Source organism: Triticum aestivum, chromosome 3A (genome assembly GCF_018294505.1).
Source record: "Triticum aestivum cultivar Chinese Spring chromosome 3A, IWGSC CS RefSeq v2.1, whole genome shotgun sequence".
Classification (NCBI taxonomy): domain Eukaryota; kingdom Viridiplantae; phylum Streptophyta; class Magnoliopsida; order Poales; family Poaceae; genus Triticum; species Triticum aestivum.
Window position 1 is genome coordinate 117,632,247 of NC_057800.1, and position 24,471 is coordinate 117,656,717.

A 24,471-nucleotide genomic window follows, 5' to 3' on the forward strand; every position below is an offset into this window, starting at 1 on the left:
CCTACGCAGACGAACCATTCGTCCTTGCCAATGATGTGGCGCGGGTTTTCTATTTGAAGGACATGTCTACAAAGCCAAGAAAAATAAAATATAATGAAGAGAATACATCATATGATGAGCCAAAGGGCCACATAGTTATTTCAGGGAAAAGAAACATGGTGGGAGTGGATGACAAGATAGACATGTCAGAAGATTATGAAAAGTTTCATGAAATTGCTACCTTCACAGCGAATATTGAGTCGAGCATCTAGTTAAATGATGAAGATTGTCCATGGTTACGACGCAAAGGGACACATGTGAAGAAAAAGTTTCTCACCCAACGATCCCACTCTGGGATGTGACCGGCTTCACTGTCATCACTTTCTTCTCTAGTGAGTTTCCGGACTTATATATCTGGAAAGTATCACTTTGGATAAACTTTATGGAATCTTTGTAATAGTAAGGGTGCTTATGTGTTTTGGCATTTCAAACATGTACTTTTGTGCTTCGGACAAACATCATCAATTTCCAACCCTTTCTGAGTTCATTTGCTATTTTTCAGCTCATTTACTGATTTTTTTAGCTAAATGACCCTGAAATTGAAAAGCACTACAAAATGAACTCTGACAAGGTTGAAAGTTGGCATGGTATCATCATTTCACCCACATAGAATGTGCTAAAAAGTTGAGAGGGTTACGGCAAAAACTGGATCCACTTCGTGTACAAAATGGACAATCTCTTTCGAAGTATCAGGGTTTCGGACGAAAACTCATCTGTTACAAAGGCATTTCATTTTTTAATATTATTTCAACTCCAGACTTTTTGTTCGTTCAGTATGCACCATTCAAAGCCACATCATCAATTTTCAACCCTTTCTGACTTCATTTGCTATTTTCATGCATTTACGGATTATTTCGATCTAAATGACCCTGAAATTGAAAATCACTACAAACGAACTCTAACAAGGTTGAAAGTTGGCATGGTATCATCATTTCACCCACATAGCATGTGCTAAAAAGTTGAGAGGGTTATGGCAAAAACCAGATGCACTTCATGTACAATGGACAATTTCTTTTGAAGTATCAGGGTTTCAGACGAAAACTAATCTATTACAAAGGCATTTCATTTTTTTAAACTTATTTGAACTCAAGACTTTTTGTGCATTCAGTATGCACCATTCAAAGCCCCGTCATCAATGTTCAACCCTTTCTGACATCATTTGCTATTTTTCATGCATTTACTGATTTTTTTTGAGCTAAATGACCCTAAAATTGAAAAGCACCACAAATGAACTCTGAAAAGGTTGAAAGTTGGCATGGTATCATCATTTCACCCACATAGCATGTGCTAAAAAGTTGAGAGGGTTACAGCAAAAACTAGATGCACTTCGTGTACAAAATGGACAATCTCTTTCGAAGTATCAGGGTTTCGGACGAAAACTCATCTGTTAAAAAGGCATTTCATTTTTTAAAATAACCTAAGTATTACCAAATTTAATATAATGACAAAACACACTAATAATAAACATAAGAAAAAAGAATCACTGAAAAATCTATTTTTAAAGTAAAGTTATTCACAAACTAGTGATTTGGACAAATTTCATATAATTTAAATTTAAACTATTCAAATTTGAAAACTACTAGCACTAATAGAAAGTTTATAATTTTTTTACCTAAAAGAAAAATACTCACAAAGCAACTCTAAATAAAGCAAAAAACAACTCAGAAATAAAAGAAAATAAATAACACAGAAAAAAAGCCTGCCCACTAGGCCACAACGGCCTGCATACGACTAGAAACCCAACCTGTAGTGGGGCCAGGATACAGGCCCGCAAGGCCCAGTAGGCCCATAGGGCAGTGCATCAGTTTTAGGCCCAGAAGCCTGCTTTGGACAGGAGCTCGAAGGAGCAGCCACGGTTGGATTTATAAACCAGTGCGGCTGCCCTTCGCTCGGCGAGGTGGGACTAAACTTTGTGCACCGTGGGTGGCAGCGCACCACCTTTAGCTCCGGTTGGTGGCTCCAACTTCGACTAGGTGGGGGGGGGGGTTTAGTCCCGATTGGAGCCACCAACCGGGTCTAAAGGCATGCGCTTCCCGCCGCTTGGCCTTGCCAAAAAAGACCTTCAGTCCCGGTTGGTGGGTCCAACGAGGACTAAAGGTCCCTCCTATATATACTCACACTTCAAAAAGAATTCATTTTCATCTCCCTCTTCCTCTGCTTCGACCTCTGCTTTGACGACATCACCGCCCCCCCCCCCCCCCCCCCCCCGTCGCCACCCCCGTGGCGCGTCGTTGTCGTCCCCATCGCCGCCCCTGTCGCGCGCCGTCGCCGTCCCCGTTGCCGCCCCCATCGCCACCCACGTCGTCTGCTATGAGACCCCCTGCCGCCATGGCAACCCTCATCCAATCGAACCCGCACACACACACACACACACACACACACACACATTTTTCTTAATTATTTCTGTTTTCTGCTTTTTAGTTTTTTATACTTTTAGTTATTGAAATGTTAGATGAATTAGATATATATAAATGTTAGATTAATGTCAGAGTTTTAGATGAATTAGATTAATGTCAAATGTTAGATGAATTAGCTAGATATATTAATGTTAGATGAATTTGTTTTTTATACTTTTAGTTAGCTGAATTAGATATATTAATGTTAGATGGATAATTTTTTTATACTTTTTTCAAATGTTAGATGAATTAGTTAGATATATTAATGTTCGATAAATTAGCTAGATATCATATGTCAAAGTTTGATCATATGTCAAAGTTTGAATTTTGACATATACAACATTTGATCAAATATCAAAGTTGATCATATGTCAAAGTTTGAATTTTGATATATGCAACATCTGATCATATATCAAACTTTGATCATATGTCAACGTTTGAATTTTGACATATGCATCATTTAATCATATGTCAAAGTTTGATCATATGTCAAAGTTTGAATCTTGATATATGCAACATTTAATAAAGGATTTATCAAAAATGCCCCCATTAATAAGAGATTTCTCAAGAATGCCCCCATTATCGTTGTGCATAATTAAGTTGATCAATATGTTTCCTGATCTCATTTATGCTTCTATATGTGCACGTCCTCTTGTGTCAAAGTATTGAAGAAATCCATGGTTACATCATTAGCCAGAAGTAACAAGCGCATGATGGTACGAAGCTCTCCAAAGTTATTTTGGAACGGAGTCCAGATAGGATAATTCACTTTTTGGTACGAAGTTTGGCAAAGGCCTTCCAAATAGCGATATTCGGAAGGCTCTTGTCGAACTTCGTACCAAAAAGTGAATTATCTTATCCGGGACTCCGTTCCAAAACAACTTTCGATAGCTTTGTACCATCATGCTCCTGTTACTTCTGGCTAATGATGAAGCCATGGTTTTCTTGAATCCTTTGACACTAGACAACGTGACATATAGAAGGGTAGATGAGATCAGGAAAAATATGGACCATTTTTTGCACATCCAGAATGGCGCCATTTTGTTAAATCCCTTAAAGGTTAAGAGAATCCGTTATAATTCTGAATCCTATTCCTATAGCCAAGGACTAAAGGTTTTTCTCGTATATAAGAAATCAAAATCCAATCATTAAAAATGTTACACTTGCATATAGAATTTGTTCTTGACGTCAACGATGCCCGGCCCGCATCCTCGCCGTCGACCCGTTCGCGATGACGTCCTGCTTCAGAGGAGCCCTATCCGGGACTGGGCTCCGCCGGGCTGGCACTGGGAGGTGTTACCTTCAGGGGCGCGCCGCTTGGTGAGGAACCCGGCCCCGGGTCCCGTCGTTGACCCGGAGCTCCTTTGGTGGCGTTTTCATGGGCCACTTTCGGTGCGGAGGGAGCCGGCCTCGCCGGAGGTGGTACGTCTCCGTTTGAGGGAGGAGGACGAGCACGTCTATCGCTACATGGCTGCGTTGGATGTCAGGTTATCCAATACCTGGCAGGTTCTTCAGGGATCTCAACCAAGGTATGATCATGTGATGGTTCCTTCAATTTGGGTTTCCACTGCCCGCGCCTCAGGAACCACGAGTGAACTAGATTATTTGATAGTAATCGATCTGTATTAGCTAGCTAGTGATGTATTCGATAATATTCGAGATGATGTATTCAAGATTATAATATTCGATAATATTGGAGATGATGTATTCGAGATTATATTCGATGATGCATATTATGTACTATGACTCAGTTTTTCCTCATTGATTGCATGCATGCACTCTAATTTGAATACTAAATTGTTTTATATTTCTTCTGTATTAGTTAAATAAAAGCTATGGACAATACTGGCAGAGAAGGAGAGGAGGACCTATTCAACATCATACGCTCATCCCCTCGCCCAGATGAGTTTGAAGAAGACGACGGCTCGCAATACATGAACCCTACTGGTGAGGGTATGATATATGATGAAGACGAATGAATAGATGAAGTCGAGAACTATGATGACAAAGAAAATGTTGTTCTTGAAATAACAAAGACCGGCGAGGTATATTTATATAAGCAGGCATCTGGTGATCATCACATGTTTTAATTGATTTGTGTATATATTAACGAATCGATATTTCTTCTTTCAGCCCTCTGGATCGAGCAAATCTTCTACAGGCAGCAGGACAGTGCGAGGCCCGGCCAAAAAGTTGAAGGATGGTGTAAAGTACAACATTGACACCATCAAATCTAACAGTGAACCATGCGAGCCTAAGAAGAATGCAGGCAAATTCATTCATCAGTGCGGAGTTCTTGCGAAGGACCTAATCTCGATCTCCATTCAAGAATGGAAAAAGCCAGCAAAGGAACGTCCAGATCTTACTTTGTCTACCAAAGAGCAAAATATCGACTTTGGTAATCTCTCATGTCACATTTCACCCTACCAGATCATTTCACAGATGCAGATGTGGAGAAAGTCAAGAATGATGCTCTTAGGAAGATGGTGATAGCATTCAACAACCACAAGAAAAGTATATGGAACAAGTACGTCAAAGAAGGAAAGAAGACTCCAGAATTCAAGGGAACACTAGAGAAGCAAAGAGATCACTGGGAAGCTTTCATGAAATTCAAGGAATCGGAAGTAGCTCAGGAACGGTCCAGAATAAACATGCTCAATGCCATGAAAAATATATGGCATGATAAGCTGGGGCCAGGTGGCTACGAGGTGGCTCGGCCTAAGTGGGATCATGCTGAGCAATAGATGCTGGATGCAGGGGTCACTCCATTTACATTTACTACAAAAAAAAGACACTTCCATGATGATACGTGTTTGTCATAGTAGGTCACGTTTTCGGTCATGCATGTACATCCATGACAATTTTATGACAGAATCAAGATAGTCATACCTGTGCTGTCGTAGAAATGTTCCATGACATTACCAAAAATATCATTACGGAAGTGTCCACTTCCATGACAATAAATCCTGTGTCATAGAAGTGCTTTCGTCAAGGGGGACGAACATGTGGCATCCACTGTAACGGCTCGCCGTTATGCTATCGGGTCCAGTTTTGGATCAGATAACCCGTTAACAGCCCCGACCAATGTGGATTTTCCACGTGTAAAATCATCATTGGCTGGAGGAAACACGTGTCGGCTCACCATTGGGACAAATGTCATCCACTCATTGGACTGAAGGCGCCTATGATACATCGACACGTGGCATGGCCCAATAGAGGTCCATTCCTGTGAAAAGACCGGCCCGTTTCACTTGGTCAAAAGGTGGCAGGCCGGCCCACAAAAAGCCTGTTAATGGCCGGTTCGCATATAGCCCATTTACAGACCACTAACCCAGCGCCCGTTACGACCTATCCGAATTAGGCCCAGTAGCGTCATCTGGGCTGTCCAATATGATTCCAGCCCATTTTAACTTCCGGCCCATGTATAGCCCATGAAGTCTTTTGGCCCATATGAGGCCCTTTGTAACTCTTGGCCCATTAACAGCACGTGGTGAAACTGGCCCGTAATGAACATTGTATCACTTAATACCCATTAACGACCCATTATACCATTGGGCTGTTTCCAGCCCATGTTATCTTTCGGGCTTCTCAGGGCCCATTTATTCTTGGGCTCATTTCCAGCATTCGGTTACTTACGGCCCGTTACTGTCATATTCTGCTTGTGGGCCAAATTCAGACCGTGGTTACAGTCGACCTATTTGTGGCTTGTTAATACGTTGGGCCATTTTCACAGCATCATCAAATACGGGCGATTAACGACGCCCCGTTATGGTCGGCCCATGAACGGATGATTCCAGCTCTAGCCCGTTTACGGCCATAATGCGGTATGTTATTGGCCCATGTTTGGGCAATCGATCATACGGCCTGTAGAAGGCTCATTGATGATACGACCCATAGAAGGCCCATTGATGATACGACCCGTAGAAGGCCCATTGTTTTACGCCCCGTAGAAGGCCCATTGTTTCTACGGCCCATAGAAGGCCCAGTGTCACAGTAAATGTGTAGCCCATGGTTATTGTGGCCTACTTTAAAAAATAGGTTATTGCGGCCACTAGCAAACCACGGAAAAAGAACATCACTGACTACAAGCAAACAAATAAAAAAGACAACAAGGAAACAAATAAGCAAGCAACTTACGCTAGGCTATCACGGCTATTACACATATTACATCCACTGGGCATCAAACTTCGCCACCATTGCAAATATAGGGAACAAAGCAGCATATCATATACACTGGTTGTCGAAGTTGGCGACCAGTGCAAATAAACGCCGCAACAAAACAAGTCCAGAACTGAAACCACTTCAGAAGAGCTCAAGAAACAATATCCTGGGTACCCATAATGCTGGAAAGATTCTTACCAAGCTTATTAACTTTCTCTTGTTTGGCGCTTAAATCCTCCAGCTCTTGCTGTTGCACCAGAAAGTATGCATCTGAATTCTGCAGGGACTTCCTTAGTCCTTCAGCTTCCTGTCACAGCACATCTGATCGATGTCTTTCAACTTGAAGGTGAGACTCAATAAGATGAACTGATTCAGGCAGTGAGGTCGAAGAGCTTATGCCAGTAGTAGTGGCTAGTAACTCGAACAGTACATCAAGACAGGACTTTTGGGTTCTCTCACTGTCGTCAAGGTAGTTTTTATCAGCTTTCCTGGAGACCAATAGGGATGTCTCACTATCTTGAACCTTATCCGTATTACTTCCTTTACCATTGCATAATGGGGTACTGTTCTCCAATATTTTGTCTGGATTCTAAAAGAGAAACAAGCAGACACATCACAGGTTTACCATGTTGTATAAGAAACTCATTTTGGTAAATCAGTTCAGTAGTAAATTGCACAGGATAACATCATGAAACAAACATATATCTATGTACCATGGTCACTTTATGGTCTATATCATTCTAGTTTTTGTTGCCAGATCAAGATAGAGACACAGTTCAAATAATATTTGTTCAAGACAAAGCATAATAGAGAGAATATAAGTGTGGAAAACTATAGAGGAATAACAACACTTGTAATGTGCATGACATGAGAACATAATGTTTATTCAATTGAAACTTAAATCAACATAGAGCAAATTACAACAGCAAACCAGTTAAAGAAACAGGTTTAAAACATACCTGTTGTGCCATTGGAGTTTCAATTCCATCCTTCCATTTTGAAAATAGTTGGTCTGACTAAATACAGTGATGCAAGAGCAAAGGAGTATGAACCATATATAGCTATAGAACCTGACCTAAGAACAATTCTTCTTCTCCTTTAAGCGTTAGTTGGGATTCGTAGTGGTGGTCCTCGTGCTTTGGGCACTGCAGTTCCCTTACTAACTGCTCGTGTTTGGGTGCTCTGTGGTGGAGATGATGCTGTGTCCACTGGAACTGGGTTACTATCTGCTGGGGTTGGGGTTAGAAGGGGTGTACCTGGTTCTCTGTCCAACTGGGTAGGGGTACAATCCGCGAGAGTTTGGGTTATGTGTGGTGGGGCTGGTTCTTGGGCAAGTACAACCGTGGTTCTATCTCCATCAACTGGTAGCACTATCTTTTTTGAAGACCGTGTTGTTACTCCCTTAGATACTGCCATCACCCTCTCCAATTCAAATGGCTGATAAATAAGAAAAGTAATTTAATGTACAGACATTGTATGATAGACATGTGCAATGTATAGTGGGGAATAAAGGAGGGCATGAAATAATTCACATTTATTTTGTCTAACCAAATAGGATAGCATGACACAATTTCACATATATGATGGCTAACTAAATAGGATAGCATGACACAATTTCACATTATGATGGCTAACTAAAAAAGATGGAAAGACATAGTTCAAAATATGATGACTATGTAAACAGGATGACATGATATAACTATATAATGTGTTTATTAGGTTGGCATGCCATAGGTCACATACACGCCGCCTATGGAAACATGATAGCATGATATAATTCCCAGATAGAATGACATAATTCGAAATATGATGACTGTAAACACTAAACAGGATGAGATGATATAATTATATGGTGTCTTTATTAAATGGGTTGCCATGCCATAATTCAGATAGATGATGTGTATGTAAACATGATGGCATGATATAATTCAAATATATGATTTATATAGTAAGCAAGTAAGTAGATGGCAATCCATATATGATGTAAAAACTAAGCAATGCAAGACAACATGCATGATATGGGTAATATAACCCTGCCAAGTTTGAGCATAGACCTCAGGGGGGAAATAGGACTGGTCACCAGTCTCTGAATCCTCCTTTGAGGAGCTCTCTGTATCCAGCAAGATGTCTGCTTCAGCAGGTAGCATTGTCTGCTCTGAATACCTTGTTTTTACTCCAAATACTTCCATCACCGCTTCAAATGGCTGATGCACAGGAAGAGTAGTTGAATATACAAATGTTGTCGACAAATGGAACACGTAATACAAAAAAATGGTAGCATGATATAATTCATATACATGATGATCGGCTCAACAACATGGCATTGCATAATTCACATATATAATGCCTTTGCAACAAGATAGGATTGCATAATTCACATATATAATGTGTTGCAACAAGATGGCAATGCATAATTCACATGTATGGTAATTAGACACTAAACAGGTGGCGTTCACACAAAGCATGTCTAAACTAATCAAATGACATAGCAATGCAAGACACCATACGCATGATATGAGCAACATAACCCTGCCAAGTTAGAGCATACACCTTGGGGGGAAATAGGACTGGTCATCTTTCTCAGAATCCTCCTCTGAGGAGATATCCGTAACCAACGAGATATGCAATTCGTCAGATAGCATAGTATGCTCAGACCTTGTTTTCACTCTAGAATTTTCCATCACTGTGTCAAATGGTGATGCACACGAAGAGTAGTTGAATGTACTAACATTGTTGACAAATGTAATACGTAACGGAAAAAAGGATGGTCTGATATAGTTCACATATAAGATGACTGGCTAAGCATGATGGCATTGCAAAATTCACATATATGATGCCTGGCTAAACAAGACGGTGTTGCATAATTCACATAAATGATGAATAAACTAAACAGATGGCATTCATACAAAGCATGTCTAAACTAAGCAGTTGACATATTTGATGTATAAAGTAAGCTATGCAAGGCACCATATGCATGATATAACCAACACACTACTAGGAAAAGGGCTAAAGATAGGATTCACACTAATGGCGCACCAGAGAAGTGGTGCGCCACTACTATATACTAATGGCGCACCAGGTGGAGGTACGCCATTAGTGTGGAAGACACTAATGGCGCACCAGACAAAAGGTGCGCCACTAGTAACAATTTTTTTCCATTTTTTCAAACATACTAATGGCGCATCCAGGCAAAGTGTGCCATTAGTAGTTAGAACTACTAATGGCGCACCGGCGACAAAGTGCGCCAGTAATTTGTTTTTTTACTTTTTGGCAAAACTACTAATGGCGCACTATGCAACAATGCACCATTAGTATAAAAATTATTTTTTTACTTTTTTGCAAAACTACTAATGGCGCACTGCATTAGAAAATCGTGTGTCCTTTGGATTTACCGCACGTGAAATACCATGTGTGCATGAACAATTGCATCATTTATCGGGACGAGCACGCGGAGTCTACCATATGTCCGGTGTGCGGCGTCACTCGATACAAGAAGAGGAAGAAAGCTCCTCGAAAATCGGTGTGGTACTTTCCGATCACTCCTCATCTGCAGCGGTATTTCACAGACCCTAAGGTAGCAAAGCTCCTGCGTTGGCACGCGGATAGGGAGGAGAAGAAGTGGGAAGATGACGGAAATGATCCGGAGATAAATAAAAAAGAAAAGATGCTGAGTCACCCTAAGGATGCGAGCCAGTGGTGAGGACACTCGATCTCGATCCCCCTCCACCGTCGCCGACGAGCACCCGGCCCCCCGCACCCTCCCCCGCTCCACCGCCGCCAACGGGCACCCCCCGCACCCTCCCCCGCTCCACCACCGCCGCCGATGATATTTTCAAGTAACAAATTTGAACATATTTTTTAAAAAATTATTACTGTTTTTATAAAAAAATATTACTGTTATGATTTAAACAAGTTTGAACATATTTAAACACAAATAAATATCAAACAACATTTAAAATGCAAAAAAAATATTGCGGAGCCTGGGAATCGAACCCAGGACCTCTTGGTGTGTGTGCTGCATGCTGACCAGTCAGGCTAGTGGGCAGGTTCTGATGTGGTTTGGGTTAGGTGCAATATAACCTATGCTCGAACTGTAATAAAAAAACATTCTAATGGTGCACTGCTGCGGGGTGCGCCATTGCTATCTAAAAAAAGATCTCTAATGGCGCACCGAGGAGTGGTGCGCCATTAGTAAGCTATCCTCCCTCTCCCTCGCCAGATCCCCTTCGACCCTCTCTCCCTCGCCACCAGATCCACCCGCGCGCTGCCCCGACCCACGACGATGCCGCCCCAACCCTCACCGGACTCCACTCCCGCTGCCCCCGCGCCCCCGCGCCCCCACCCCCGCCGCCCCGACCCTCGCCGGACTCCACACCCCCGCCGCCCCTGCGCCCCCACGCCCCCACCCCCGCCACCCCCGCGCCCCCACGCCCGCCACCCCGACCCTCGCGCTAGGGTTCCTCGCCTCGCCGCCCGCTCCTTTCCTCCACCTCGGACGAGCGAGCGCCTCTTCCGACCCCTGCAGCAGCCGGCGACCTCGGCCCCGACGCGCGCGCCCACCCCCCGGCCCCTGCCGTCCTCCGCCTTCGGTCTCCCCAGCAGCAGCCGCCGAACCAAGGACGGTGCCGTGACCATCATCGCCACCTCCCGTCGTCTCTCCCTGCGCGTGGCCGGCGGCTGCTCTCCTTCGACGTGCTGCCCGTGGTGAGCCCCGCTTCCTTACTCACCTCCATGTTCCTTGTTCATCTCTCTGTTCCCTGTTCCTCTCTTGTCCATGCTGCTATTTACATGGATCAATGGATGTTGGATAGATGGATGTGTGTTGATGTTAGGTAGTAGATGGTTTGCTTGATGGTTGGTTGAATTGTGCTAGTTGCTTGCTAGATGGATGGACGAATGGTGCGAGTATGTAGACATCTTTTGCTACTGTGAAGGGTCAGTGCTAGTGTAAAGGGTAGTAGTAATTCATTCCCTTTTCCTTCAGCCTGGTGCTAGTTTGCTGCTGTTAGTTTTGTGTGGATTCTTATTATTCTCTAAATCGTTCTTCAAAGCAGGCTTTGCATCACTTTAGGTAGTTTTCTCCATGTTTTATCAAGTGACATGTTAACAGCTTGCTAGTTTAGGATACATAATTAATGCCTTTAAATGGTGCACTCTGTAAATGCCTTTAAATATAACCTTGCTAGTTTAGGATACATAATTGCAGAGAAATAATCACATCAATGCCTTTAAATGGTGCACTCTGTAAGAAATTAATAACCTAGCATCACAATTCAGAAATACTGCTGCTACTCATGTAGGTGCCGCATGTGTTTTTTTGGTTTTGTTACTGCTAGGTAGGTTGATAAGGAGAACTGCATATTTGACAGGCACAATGTCCTGTTTTTTTAGTAGGAGCACATTTTACATACAGTTTGGAGTACTAGCTCAGATACTGGTTCAGATTTTGATGTGCTTGCTTGTTACTGTAAGTGAGTTTATAATTGCACCCACTTGCTCGTCCTCATATTTTCTGTAGCCATGCAATTTATAATTGCACCCACTTGCAGCAACTAGCTGGAGTAGATTATGGCAAGTGAAAGCAACAAATTCTCTACAATTCGAAAGCTCAATATCCTTGCAGTAGGAAGAGCTTGCTTTAACTGAATTTGGACTTGGTGCACTAGCTTGGCAATTTTGCTTGCTTGCACCGCTTGAGTAGTTCTCCATCTAATGTAGTCAATAGATGTTGTCAAGTGATTGTGTCATGGTTTTGGTTCTGTTTTTAAAAAGGAAAGCCACTTGTTCAGGCTTCAAGAAAATATTTTCTCAGAATATTACTGCTAAGCCCAAGCTTGTTAATCAGCATGTACATTTCTGTCATATATTGCTAATGTCTGCTCAGATGTGTGCTTGCTATTGTCACCTATCTTTTTTTCTTCTACATGATATGGAACCTTATGAGACTGCACCAATAGCCTTTGTGCATCCAAGTTATCAAACTATGTGAACTAGAAACAGAAATAGAGAGAATTGATCATTACTTTTCTGAACTGTCGCAGAAGCCTCAGTAGTTCTTTCAAGTTCGTACATTGAAAGGCTTGTTTCACAATTTCTGAATTACTTGTGATGCCTCTGAATTACTTGTGATGCCTGTTATCATGCATGTTTTATGATCTGTTGTAAGGGTACTAATTGGTCTCTTCTGCTGCTTATCAGAGATGGCGGGAAGCAGCCACCGCCGCTCTGCGACACCATAGTACGAGTTGGATGCTTCCGAGTTCTTCACTATCATACTTGGGACTTCAGTATCATCCATGACGCAGGTATATAAAACGAGAGATCTCCCCTTCACCCATCTCATTATGATATCTGTTGTTTGCTACAACACTCATTGTCCCAAACTGCAGAGGCTGCCTGACAGTTTTATGAACATGCTGATGGGTGAAGATCCGCCAAATAATTTGAAGCTGCGACAGGCCGGCAGCGGGTTTCGCAGGCTGTGGGATGTGGAGTTGGTGATCAAGGAGGGCCACATGTACTTGTCTCGTGGGTGGGAGAAGTTCTATCGTGCCTACGACCTGCGGCTGGGGTACTTCCTTCTCATCAGGTACGACGACGACGCCACCATGCTCATCGTGAAGGTGTTCAACGTGACTATGTGTCGCATGAGCTTCGCTGAAGATTATGATGCCGGTACGTTCTGCCTCTTCTTATTCCTCTACATTTGGCTTTGTCTCACATCGATTGTTAACGGTCATTGTTGCATTTGGACAGGTAATGGGAGCAGCAGCAGCGACAATGGCTACAGCCAAAGCAGCAGCGACTATGGCTGTAGCGAAAGCAGCAGCGATTCTGGCTGTAGCGAAAGCAGCAGCGATTCTGGCAGCAGCATAGACAACAAGAAGGATGATCCGGACTGGAGTGCGGGAGAAGAGGAGCAGAGTGGGGATGAGGAGCTGCAGGATGACGATGGGCATCAGGCTGAGGATGACCTAGCGCTGGTGGTGGCTGACCAAGGGCAAGAGATGGTGGTGGCTGACCAAGGGCAAGAGATGGTGGTGGCTGACCATGGGCAAGAGATGGAGGTGGCTGAGGATGACCTAGCGATGGTCGTGCCTGAAGGTGGCCTCGCGATGGTGGTGGTGCCTGACAATGACCACGCACCGGTGGTGGCGCCGGCGATCCCACAGCTGGGCGACATGACCACGCCAATTGAGGTAGAAGACTACATCCCACTGCCTCCACCGCCTCCACCGCCTCGCCGCTCTTGGCGCATCAGGCTGAGGAAGGAGAAGGAGAAGAACAATGCATGAGAACTGAACTTTGTCAGGTATGTCAGATCTCCAAAATGATATATATATATATATATATATATATATATATATATACTTAGTTACCTATGTTATCTCTAATATGCTTAGTTTCCTATAGGTTAGCTTCATTTTACCTAAGTTGGCTCTAATATGCTAACTTAGAGCTTATATGCTTAGTTTCCTATAGGTTAGCTCCAAAATAACTTATGTTAGCACAAAATGATCAAGTTTACATAATAAGCTTATAGTCTTTTTCTTATTCTTCTTCTTTTCCAAAATGACATAGGTTAGCTTCATTTTACCTAAGTTGGCTCTAATATACTAACTTAGAGCTTATATGCTTAGTTTCCTATAGGTTAGCTCCAAAATAACTTATGTTAGCACAAAATGATCAAGTTTACATAATAAGCTTATAGTCTTCTTCTTATTCTTCTTCTTTTCCAAAATTCTTCTTATTCTTCTTCTAGTGTTCTTCTTCTTCTAGTATTCTTCTAGTCTTCTTCTTTTTCTTCTTCTAACTTCTTGTTTATCATTTTGCAGATTTGATTTAATTCATGGAAGCTTGCATGGATGGAGTGCTTCTTTTCGATTTGTGTTTTTATTTTGTATCAATGTGAAACTTTTGTGAATTGATGGATAACGGTGTTGGATGAACAATGTGAAACTTTTGTAATATGTAACGATGGAACTATGTGTTGGCTATGTATGTATATATGATGGAACTTGTGTGTTGGCTATGATTGTTATATGGATGCTTGTTGTATATATATGTGTTGGATATCTCATAGGTGAAATAGTGACCTGAGATTAAGAAAAAAAATTAAAAAAATTGTTACTAATGGCGCACTACCATGTGGTGCGCCATTAGTATAGCAGACACTAGTGGCGCACCATGAGCAAAACTAATGGCGCACTGCCTGTTTACTGGATGGTGCGCTATTAGTATACCAGATACTAATGGCGCACCAGTGGTGCGCCATTAGTAAAAATTACTAGTGGCGTGCTACTAATGGCGCACCGGTGATGCGCCATTAGTAGGCAAAACGGTGCGCCATTAGTAGGCCTTTTCCTAGTAGTGACATCAGCATGCCAAGTTAGAGCAAAGACCTCAGGGGGTAAATAGGAGTGGTCTTCTCCTTCTGAATCCCGCTTAGAACAGATATTTTCCTCTCGATTACAATCCGAAATGGGTGGAGGGGGGCTACCTTTGCGCCTACCATGGAGCGACGTCTGCATGAAATTTTATTGCCACGCAAGGCTCGCCTCTTTTGCTCTACATGTTCAATTCCATTCTGTACAATAACTGACATGCATAGGAATAAATGATAGTGAGATTATGTAAGGAGTGCATGCAGAAACCCAGAGTGATGGCAGCAACCTGTGGATAGACCCAAAACCAATGATAGCAGGCAGATAATGGCTTCAGAGTCTAATCGGTGATATTGATTGCGGCCGCGATATGTACCCCACAACCATTTAAAAACTCAAGTTTGACCATTAGTTTGGAGCTGACTCAGAGTCTAATCAGTGAACAGGGCGATAAAGTAGCATGTAATATTAAGCGATGCATAACGTAAGCAGACACGAAAGAGTGTGACCTCTCTTGCGGACTCGTGTAGTCCTCGAGGTCATCTTCTAGGTTGATGATGGTAATGCAGTTGCCATGGCTGCCGGCGGCGGGAAGAAGATCTGAGGCGGCGAAAGACAATCTGGAGGCCAGATCCCTGCTGTGCTGGACCCTTCTGTCGTTGGAGCAGCTGAGCTTGGGTGGACGACGGCACAGCAGGAGCGGGACAAACCGCACAAGGTTTTCTTTGACAACTATCTGTAAGAGAAGTAATTCTGTAAGGGCTTGTTTGAATTGGAGGATTTTAACAACACATGGATAGGAAATACACAGTAATAGGATAGGAATGCATGTACAAAATAGAGAATTTAAAAACACAGGATTTCTGCCAATCTGAGTGTTTGGTTCACAAGAATTGGAAGATCACAGAATGCAAAGAAGCATGGTGAGATTAAGTCAAACCACAAGAAAATGTACGGTTATAATGCTATTATGCTACTATCTCTTATCTTGTGCTTCATGAATAGGAATTTGAAAAGGATGACAAGTGGAAATTAAAATCTGTACGGTTTTTCTTTCAAGGAGACACTAAAGGAACAAATCCTACAGTTTTCCTTTGCTCCATTCCTTTGAACCAAATGCATGAATAATAGTACCATAGGAAACTTTCCAATTCCTTTGTTTTTCCTTCACTTTTCCTTTCAAGCACTGGCGATTCTAGTAGGCATACTTGAGCAAGGAAAAGCTACACTCAAAAAATGTTTTTGTGCTACTTGCCTACTTCTACTACTTTGGATCCATGCCACTTCCCTACTAGCTAAACTCTCAGGCCCATTGACAAATGCACAACTCAAACACGCAGAGATAAATAATGATGGTGTTCAAGAGAGTCCATCGCGGATAGCTAAGTTGCCTAGTACCTCACTACTTGTCATATAGAAGGAGAAACTAATCGTATTTCATGTTACTACGTGTGCTCCGTGGACAATATATATAACATGTAGAGTAAAAAAGAGATTCAACAAGTGTACAACCTCTTTGGCGAAGCCATGTCAATCTCAGCATGATTTGGTTGGTCGGTGAGGATGATCCGGCTGACTTAGCTGTCGGAGGAGGGGAATAAGATCTTAGGCATCTTGAGAAGGAGCCCGGGGTACTGCTCCGCTGTGATGGAGAGTTTCGTTGTTAGAGCAGCTCCGGTGAGTTGTACAACGCCGAGGCTGAAGCAGGACAGGAGAGACAATGTTAACCTGAGTGGAATTCTAATAGCATCTCCAATAGATTACGTAAAATACAAAACCACAAAGTGCTAGATGTAAAATAACTCAGCCGCACATCTTTGAACTTAACTGTCAAAACTGAATTTAACTGTCGAAACTGAACTTAACTGTCAAAACTCAATTTTGCTGTCGAAACTGAATTTTACTGTCGAAACTGAATGCACTAGCTACTAGCAGAAAAGCAGTAGCAGCAGCAGCGCATGCGAGAGCCAGTCGACTGAATTTTTCATCTCTGGTTAGTCGATTTTCTAGTCGTTGGATACGAAATGAAGGGCCTATAGTTCAACTTCGACCTCCACCCCCTGAGCTGCCAGCCACCACCGACCAAACCGCCACCCTCCGCCGCCCGCGACCGGCGGTGCACCGCCCCGCCTGCCCCGAAAACACTCCCCACCGCTGGTCCGCCGCCGCCCCGGCCATCCCTCTAGGCCCCCCATGCCGAGCTTTTTCTCTGGCGATCCCGACGCCACCGCCCCACCACCGCCGGCGACCACCGTCCCCACCCTGAACCCTAAGATAGATAGTGGGGTACCTCTCCGGCGAGCCCCCCTCCCCACTGCGGCTGGTTCTTCCTTAACTCCGGCGAGCCCCCCCCCCCACACACCCAGAAAATCGACTGACCCAAAGGTCGATTCAGTCGATTGAAGTGTAGCTAAATCGGAGCAAAATCGCAAGCTTGAGCAAGAGCAAGAGCAGCAGCACGAGCAAGAGCAAGAGCAATAGCAAGAGCAGACCAAGCAGGGGCCGAGAGCAAGAGCAGAGCAGCAGCGCGAGCGAGAGCTAAAGCAGCAGCAACTCCTACTGATGTGGACGTCGCCGCCGAGGGAGCGACGCCATGGAGGAAGTGGCCGGCGACGCCGCCATGGATGGAGCCGCGCCGTGTCGGCTCGGGACCGAGCGTCGGCGGCACCGTGAGATCGAATCAAGAAGAAAATGCGGCGATTAGTGTACAACCTCTTTGCTGGTGCCGATTAGGCATCAGCTTCATCCGAGGAAACGGTGATGTTGATGCTCTTCTGGTGGTGCAGGTGAAGACGGTGGTGTGGGAATGGAGGTGGCGCGAAAGACGAGGGGAACATCGGGGCAGCTCCTTGGAGGTGGAGGACGGGGTGGCTGAACCGGCAGGCCCGGCGAGATTGACGTTGGATCCTCATCCGATACGGTGGATGAGGGACGTCGAGGTGTTTCTGTGGACGACGTCATCGGGGAAGAGGCTCCGGCTGGGTGGCGGATAGAGGAGGGTGTGGGGCTTCGCGGGTTTTCACGGCCTCGGTGTACGAATGGGTGGGCGGATGGGATGGGAGTGGGGAACCATGGCTTAGGGACGCGCTTGTCCGTAATGTGGGGTAAGTTATGAAAGAACCCCCGCTGATTTGAGCTAGGTGGTTCTTTCGGTTCAGGGGTATCACGAGCATTGAGCATGTTGGGATTTCACAGGAGGTGGGAGTTTTCGCGCGCGTTGTAATTTTGGAACAGCAAGGTGCGGGTTGAGATGGAGGGAGTTGTCGGAGCACAATGAGACAAAGATATATCTTAAATATTTCGGGGTAACAAGGCACGGGTTGAAATTTCCGGACAAGCCAAACGTGTACTGTACCAAATCAATTCGCACTTCCGTCGACGAAAAAACAAACAGAAATCAATTCGCATCACACAAGAGAGTCTAGTTCTGTGTACTGTACGAAATCAATTTGCACTACAAATGTCATTCAAAACATTGAATTCATGTTATGTGCAATTAAAATATTTCGCTACATGTATAATGCGTGCAACCTGCTACTCAAATGAACGTTTTAGTGCATTCCAAATGTATATACTACCGCTTCAATATGAAGTAAATTTGAATTTGTTTCTCTATTTGAATAAGATCTACAATAATGATTGTTGTGAAGTCAAACCATTTGAATTCGTTTCTCTATTTTAATAAGATCTACAATCATCATTATTATCAAGTTAAACCATCATTTGTGTATTATCTTCACAGCACACCACATGATTACTCTCGAGTTAGATATGAACTATGTGTACTATATGAACTCAAACTCGGTTTTTTGAATCCACTTTACGTTGATTTCAAATCACAGTACATTTCAAGCTCTAGAGAGATCTTCACAATCTAAACCATGTCTCATATGTATAATGTGTTTATCACATAATGTATGGTGCCCCGCCCCCTACGCCTACAAGTATTTAGACGTGAGTTGCAAACACCACACATTTCCACAAAGTCAAATAAAATGTGAGATTGTTTGATATATAGTATTGTTTAGATTGTTCAATATTTAGTTGTAAGCTGCATCGCCACACGTTATCACAAATTCAAATAAAATGTGAGATTGTTCGATATATAGTATGGTTTAGATTGTTCGACATTTAGCTGTGAGTTGCAAATGCCATGCATTATCACATTATGGTATAACATGTGCAAAACCACAACACGCGTATCACCGCTATATTCATGCATGCATATGTTTATAACACTATGATCTCCTATTCAAATATATGAATCCACTTTCATATCAAATTATGATATTTGTTAGTCTCTTACACCCACACAATCCTCTAACCTTTGTAGCTAGCACTAACTTTCTCTTGTGCATACACACGTCCTCCTTGCCCTCCCCCTCCCTCATCATTCTATCCATCACTCACATTCATTTTTTTCTTTAGGTCGTTCTCCCATAGTCTCCACAACTCCTTTCTGACACACACCGATCGATAAACCTCTCCAGCGTGTGCCTACAACATACGTACACACGCACCATCCATCTCCTCATTTCTGTATCCATGCCTCATGTCTCTCATACGGTCCCTCACGCATGTAAACTCTCGCCCCTCTTTTCATCGATCTCACAACCGCACACTCCTTCCCCTATCTAGCTAGTAGCTCGGCCTCTCGCACCACCTCCTAGCTCCATTCTCTCTGTCTATCCGTCTCGCCGGGCCTTATTTGCCTCTAACAAATGGATGTACACCAACCGATCTCCCGCTATACATATAGCTAGCTAGGTCCATATAACTCGTTTTCCCCACGTGTCGATCGATCTACCTCATTAGTTATGTCTCTCCCTTCCTCCGACAAACAACAATTGATCTACCGATCTAGTTAGGTTTGCTTACCAAACACATGGTTCCCCTTCATCATCCATGCATGCGTCTCGATAGATCTATCACGCACAGGCACACACAGAAACACATCCCCACTCTTATTGATAATATTGCAGTTCTACCCTCAGTTTGTCTAGTAGGCCTCTCCCACCATCTTCGAGAAGCAACTCCATCACCCATCCAGCACTCTACCCCTCTCCCTCCCTCTCTCTCTCTCTCTCTCTCCTCTCTCTCTCCTCTCTCTCTCTGTCCCAACCTATTTCCCGTCCTTCAGTTATGTATGGATGTCGACCCATCTCCCTCAACACATAGCTGGGTCTCTCCTTCTCAACACATATACGAGTCGTTCTACCTCTCTAGTTAGGCCTCTGCCTCCCCCCTTACCCCCACCCCCCCTCCACACACACATCGATACATCGAGCGCTCTAGTCATGTCTCCCTGCCACACACAAACTTGCCCTGTGCCCTCTAACGTTCTGGTAGGTCAGTCGCCCTATATCTTTGACTTGCACACACACAATTTCGATGGCTCTTCTCATCCATCTCGCACCGACCCACTTGATCCTCTCTTCGACTCTATCGATATCTATGACCCCTCCCTCTCTTCTCGTGGATCGCCCCCTCTGGCCCTCTCTATATGATATGGATATCCCTCTATTTCACACACATTGCATGCAAAATTTTGTTTGAGATGTCATCGACACATATTCCCACAAATACATTCACGAAATCACCACCCCCCAAATAAAAAACACACACGCCATCTGTCTAGGTTTGTATCTCTCTCAAACACACCCACGTAGGTGGGGGACGTGCACGAAGAGAAGAGGTGCACGCACGGCGCATGTACTCCCGTCTCTTTCCCAACCACACCCGCGCTGGTACGCGATGGAGCTCATTTCTACAAGAAAAGGCAGCCCACATGGTAATTTGACACGTGTACTGGTTTTCCACTTGATGGAGGATCGTCTACCACGGGTGAACAAACAAATTGTGACTTGACGCGTTATGTTAAAAAAGAGGCAAACCATGTGGGGCCTACCTTAGAGGCAAGGCTCTATACAGTGGAGTACTTTTGATGTGTCCCGTGAACTCACAAAAAGAGGAGAAGCTTGCTTAGTATGCCATCTCCCCCGCCCACGGGCGCGGTGGCTTGTAGGATGAGGTGAAGCTTGCTTACTAGTATGCCTTTACGTCCGCTCCCTTGCCCACGCGTGCGGTGGCTCGCAGGACGAGGAGAAAATTTTACTACTCCCTCCGTTTACTCCTCGTCCCTACCTTGGTTAGAGATATTATCATATTGTTTGGAATATATGACCTTTAGTAGATTTCAATATGAACTACTAGTACATACTACAAACACTGATGTATATAGACGTATTTTAGAGTGTAGATTCACTCATTGTGCTCCGTATGTAGTCCATATTGAAACGGGCGTAATAGTACGCACTCCCCCTCGCCCCTCGACCCTCGCCCATGTGGTGGACATGTAGGAATTCATTCGGTCTCATATATCCAGAATGATATATATTGCAGTACCATTATTTCTCGACTTCTCAAAGAGCCGAAGAGCCAATCGCAAGGTTAATATTTTAGAGATGCCAAGCGCAAGGTTTATAGGCGAATGAGTAGTAGGTGTCGCGTCATTTATAAATAGAGTTTTTTTTTCTTCGGTGCCACGTATGCAATATAAATAGGTTCATATAGAGAGAAATGGAAACCGCTCCACCATATACATAGGCAGGACGAGCCTACACGGTTGCTTGCTGGGGTTGCTCTCTTCAGTCTTCACATTCTCTCGCACAAAATGGCTGTGGCCACTGAGGGAGTCCTGGATTAGGGGGTATCCGGACAGCCGGACTATATCCTTTGACCGGACTGTTGGACTATGAAGATACAAGATTCAAGACTTCGTCCCATGTCCGGATGGGACTCTCCTTGGCGTGGAAGGCAAGCTTGGCAATACGGATATCTGGATCTCCTTCCTTGTAACTGGCTCTGTGTAACCCTAGCCCCCTCCGGTGTCTATATAAACCGAAGGGTTTTAGTCAGTAGAACAACAACAATCAGACCTTAGGCTAGCTTATAGGGTTTAGCCTCTTTGATCTCGTGGTAGATCAACTCTTTTACTACTCATATCATCAAGAACAATCAAGCAGGACATAGGGTTTTACCTCCATCAAGAGGGCCCGAACCTGGACGCATAATCCGGGACCCCCTGCCTCCTATTACCATCCGCCTAGACGCACAGTTCGGGACCCCCTATCCGAGATCCGCCGGTTTTGACACTGAGATTGGTGCTTTCATTGAGAGTTCCTCTGTGTCATCACCGTTAGGCTTGATGGCCCCTTCGATCATCGATAGCAATGCAGTCCAAGGTGAGACTTTTCTCCCCGGATAGATCTTTGTATTCGGCGGCTTCGCACTGCGGGCCAACTCGCTTGGCCATCTGGAGCATATCGAGAGTTACGCCCCTGGCCACCAGGTCAAGTTTGGAAGCTTAAACTACACGGCCGACTTCCGCAGAGGCTTGATCTTCGACGGATCCGAGCCCCTGCCGAGTGGGCCGCATGGTCACGATGAGCATGATTTAACTCTACCATCACACAATGTTCAGGAGACCGCACCGGCAACCACTCTGACCCTCAATTCGGAGCCAATTGCGCCATCCATGGACGGGTGGATAGACCCCGCCATGGAGGCCGTATTCTCAGCGGCGATCGAGCCGAGTATCGACCTTACCCTTCAAGGGAGCCATGACGCCGAACTGCGAGATTCTTCCCCGGCCACGGACTCCGAACCGCCTGCGCCCGTGCCTATCGAATCCGACTGGGCGCCGATCATGGAGTTCAGCATGACGGATATCTTTCAACACTCGCCCTTTGGCGACATACTGAACTCATTAAGGTCTCTCTCCTTGTCAGGAGAGTCCTGGCCGAGCAATGTCCGGCAGGATTGGGATGCGGATGACAAAGAAATTCGCCGCCCACCCACCACCCACTTTGTAGCCACTATCGACGATTTGACCGACATGCTCGACTTTGACTCCGAAGACATCGACGGTATGGACGACGATGCGGGAGACGAACAGGAACCACTGCCCACAGGGCACTGGACAACCACCTAATCATATGATATATACATGGTGGACACACCCAAAGAAGGCAATGGCGACGGGACAACGGAGGATGACCCCTCCAAGAAGCAACCCAAGCGCCGACGTCAGCGGCGCCGCTCCAAGTCTCGCCAAAGCAAAAGCGGTGATACCAGCACTGGAAATAATAGCATTCCGGACAGTGCCGAAGATGACAACAATCCCTTCCAGCAAGATTTAGAGCAGGAGGATGGAGCAGCCAGCCCTCCCAAGAGAGCGGCAGATGGAGAGGCGGAGGATGATAATTACATGCCTCCCTCCGAAGACGAGGCAAGCCTCGACGATGACGAATTTGTCGTACCTGAGGATCCCGTCGAGCAAGAGCGCTTCAAGCGCCGGCTTATAGCCACGGCAAATAGCCTTAAGAAAAAGCAACAGCCACTACGCGAGACGATAACCGTCACGCCGGATACAGTAAAAGTAAATCCGGCCAGGCCGAACACAGCGGACAAGACTCATTTGAGCTGCGTCGTGACATAGCCCAGTACAGAGGCGCCACACACCCCCTATGCTTCACAGACGAAGTAATGGATCACCAAATCCGAGAGGGTTTCAAACCCGTAAATATCGAATCATACAACGGCACAACAGATCCTGCGGTATGGATCGAGGACTTCCTCCTGCACATCCACATGGCCCGCGGTGACGATCTACACGCCATCAAATACCTCCCACTTAAACTCAAAGGACCAGCTCGGCATTGGCTCAACAGCCTGCCAGCAGAATCCATTGGCTGTTGGGAAGATCTGGAAGCCGCATTCCTCGACAACTTCCAGGCACTTATGTGCGACCACCAGATGCCGATGATTTGAGCCACATAATTCAGCAGCCAGAGGAATCGGCCACGCAATTCTGGACACGGTTCCTGACAAAGAAAAATCAAATCGTCGACTATCCGGATGCAGAGGCCCTAGGAGCTTTTAAGCACAACATCCGCGATGAGTGGCTCACCCGGCACCTTGGCCAGGAAAAGCCGAAATCTATGGCAGCCCTCACGACACTCATGACCCGCTTTTGCTCGGGAGAGGACAGCTGGCTGGCTCGCAGCAATAATATATCAAAGAACCATGGTACTTCGGATACCAAGGATGGCAATGGTAGGTCACGTCGCAACAAACACAAGTGCCGCATCAACAACGACGATACCGAGGATATGGCAGTCAATGCTGGATTCAGAGGCTCTAAACCCGGTCAGCGGAAAAAGCCATTCAAAAGAAGCACCCCGGCCCCGTCCAGTTTGGACCGTATACTCGATCGCTCGTGTCAAATACACGGCACCCCCGACAAGCCAGCCAACCACACCAACAGGGAATGTTGGGTGTTCAAGTTGGCCGGCAAGTTAAATATCAAAAACAAAGATAAGGGGTCACATAGCGATGACGAGGAGGAGCCCCGGCCGCCGAACACAGGAGGATAGAAGAGGTTCCCCCCACAAGTGCAGACGGTGAACATGATATATGCAACCCACATC